This window comes from Chrysochloris asiatica, unplaced genomic scaffold (genome assembly GCF_000296735.1).
Source record: "Chrysochloris asiatica unplaced genomic scaffold, ChrAsi1.0 scaffold00002, whole genome shotgun sequence".
In the NCBI taxonomy this organism is placed as follows: Eukaryota; Metazoa; Chordata; class Mammalia; order Afrosoricida; family Chrysochloridae; genus Chrysochloris; species Chrysochloris asiatica.
The window spans coordinates 48,057,511-48,060,203 of NW_006408520.1; the positions used below are offsets into that span (position 1 = coordinate 48,057,511).

The 2,693-nt window shown below is 44.0% G+C and overlaps 1 pseudogene; it reads right to left on the minus strand.

Moving 5' to 3' along the window:
* Positions 1 to 581: 581 nt before the first annotated feature.
* Positions 582 to 2,693, minus strand: part of LOC102813459 — a 7,759-nt pseudogene continuing 5,647 nt past the window's right edge.

Genomic DNA, 2,693 nt, shown 5'->3' on the forward strand with positions numbered 1-2,693 from the left:
GTTACTATGAGTCAGTACCGACTCGATGGCACCTAACAACAACAACAAAAAAAAAACAAATAGGGTGTTGTAGTTTTTAAGTGACATCTATTCAGTTTTGACTCATAGTGACCCTAAATAGGATTTCTGAGGTTGTAAATCTTTGCAGGAGCAGAAATCCTTTGTCTTCTCCCACAAAACAGTCAGCAGGCTTGAACCACTGACCTTGTGGTTAGCAGTCCAGTGCTTATCCTACAACACCACACCACACCAGTGGTCCCTTGGCAGGGTGTATGCTTCCACTTTTGTATGCCTTGTTTTTTGTGTGTTTTTTTTTCTTCATTAAGTAAATTCTCTATTAACTAAAAATTAACCACACTGAATTCTTCAGATGGATCAGAGAACTGGGCTTCTGTTTCAGGCAGTAAACCACTCCAATTCAACGCTGCTCCTTCCATCACTAACCAGAACGCCTTTGTCTCTGTGGGCCCAGATTCCTTTGCACGGACAGGCCAGAGAGGAACATTTTCAGGAGAGCCAACATCTCCAAACCTACTGATTTTTCTGGGCTGAGCAGGCAATGAGGACGAGGCAAGCTATCCTTAGTACTCTATATTGAAAGGGTAGTCTTTGTGATTCTCAGCTATGGAGAATTTGGTCATTCGGAAATCTCTGTGTAGGCAGAGGAGGTCATCCATGTCTTGTTCAGTTAATTCAAAATCAAACACCTGGATATTTTCTTGAATCCGCTTCGGAGTGACAGATTTGGGAATTACTATCACACTCTGGTAGCGTAGTGGTTACGAATCGGGCTGCGAACCTTAAGGTCAGTGGTTCGAAACTACCAGCCGCTCCGCGGGAGAAAGATGAGGCTTTCTACTCCCGTAAGGATTTACACCCTCGGAAACCCTGTACAGGGTCGCTATGGGTCGGCTCCGACTCGAAGGCACTTAACAACAACAACAACAACCCTCTGGATCTGAAATCGGATCAAAATCTGAGCTGGAGACTTATTGTGCTTCTGAGCGATCATCTTATCACAGGATCATCCATCAGGTCAACGCCCTCACAAGAACCACCAAGAGGACGGTAAACAGTCACGGAGATATCTCTAGATTTGCAAAACTGAATCAGGTTCTGCTGTGTAAGATATGGGTGGCATTCAATGTGGTTAGTTATAGGCTTGACTCTCAAATTAGGCTTATTCAAAAGTCTGTCCAGCTGTTCATGGTTGAAATTTGACACCCCAATGTATCTCACCAGCCTTGTAATCAGCAGGTCCTTCATAGCCTCCCAGGTTTGCAGGTAGTCCGTTTCACTGGCTATTTGCCATACCGTTGCGATCTAAAGGCAAGTCTTTTTCCCCAGGCTTGAAACCCATGGGCCAGTGTATGAGGTACAGGTCCAAGTAATCCAGCTTTAAGGACTTCAGACTCTTCTGGAAGGCTGTTTTCACCAAGGACTTCCTGTGGAAGGTACACCATAGCTTGCTGACAATAAACAAGTCTTCTCGTTTGACCACGCCTTCCTTGATCTTATGCTGGATCCCTGCTCCAACCTCATTCTCATTGTGGTAAAGTAAGCGCAGTTAAAGTGCCGATATCCCACATCGATTGCCACTTTCACGGCCTCTGTCACTTCTCCTGGAGCAGCCTTCCAGGTGCCCAGTCCCGGGACCGGTATCTTGCCCAGGTGTCGGGGCAGCAGTCCTGGGATAAACTGCGGTAACTTGCTGGCGAGACTGTGGGCGGCTATGATTTTTTGTATGCCTTGTTTTAATAGAAAAAGTTTGAATTTTCCTTCTCTGACAGATTTCTACCTTTCACAGATTCTGGCTTTTCCAGATATTATATGTATATTGTTGTTTTAGTGGCTTCAAGTTGGTCCTGACTTACAATGACCCTGTGTCCTGTATATGGTTTCTGAGGAACTGGCTGGTGGGTTTGAACCACCCATCTTGCAGTCAGTAGTTCAATGTTTATCCTAAAGCACCACACCAGGACTCCATACACATACACACAGATACATATATGTAGTTTGTGTTAGGTGTCACCAAGTTGACTCTGATGCATAGTTACCCTATGTAGAACTGAACACTTCCCCGTCTTGTGCTAGTCTCACATTTGTTACTATGTCAGTTCATCTCGTCGAGGGTCCTCCTTTTCTTTGTTAACCCTCTACTTCCCCAAGCATGCTTTGATCCACATAGAGTATCCCCTAGGACAATGGGCAGGAAAAGCTTCCTTCAGTGACATTACAGTCAACTTTGCTATGTTTGACAGCAAAGTTCTTTGAAGCCCCAATCAGTAGAGCATGCATGTTGATGATGAAAGCCTGCACATTTTAGGGTTGGGCAGCCTTGGATTCAATTCCAAGCTGGAATTTTCACTACCTGTCTGAACTTCAGTTTCCTTATTTGTAAAGTGTAAATAATAAGGATCGTGTGATAATCACGATGATAATAAAAACCTTACAGAATAAGGATAGAATAAGATTATATACATACTATTGGAGTCCTGGTGTGGCACCGTGAGTTAATGCACCAGACTACAAAGCCATTTGAACTGAAAGGTCAGCAGGTCAAGTTCAGCAGCTACTCCTCGGAAACCCTATATAGGAAGAGTTGTGGGATGACATCAAGAATATCATACATGAAGAGAGCAAAAAGTCATTAAGAAGACAAGAAAGAAGGAAAAGATCAAGATGGATGTCAG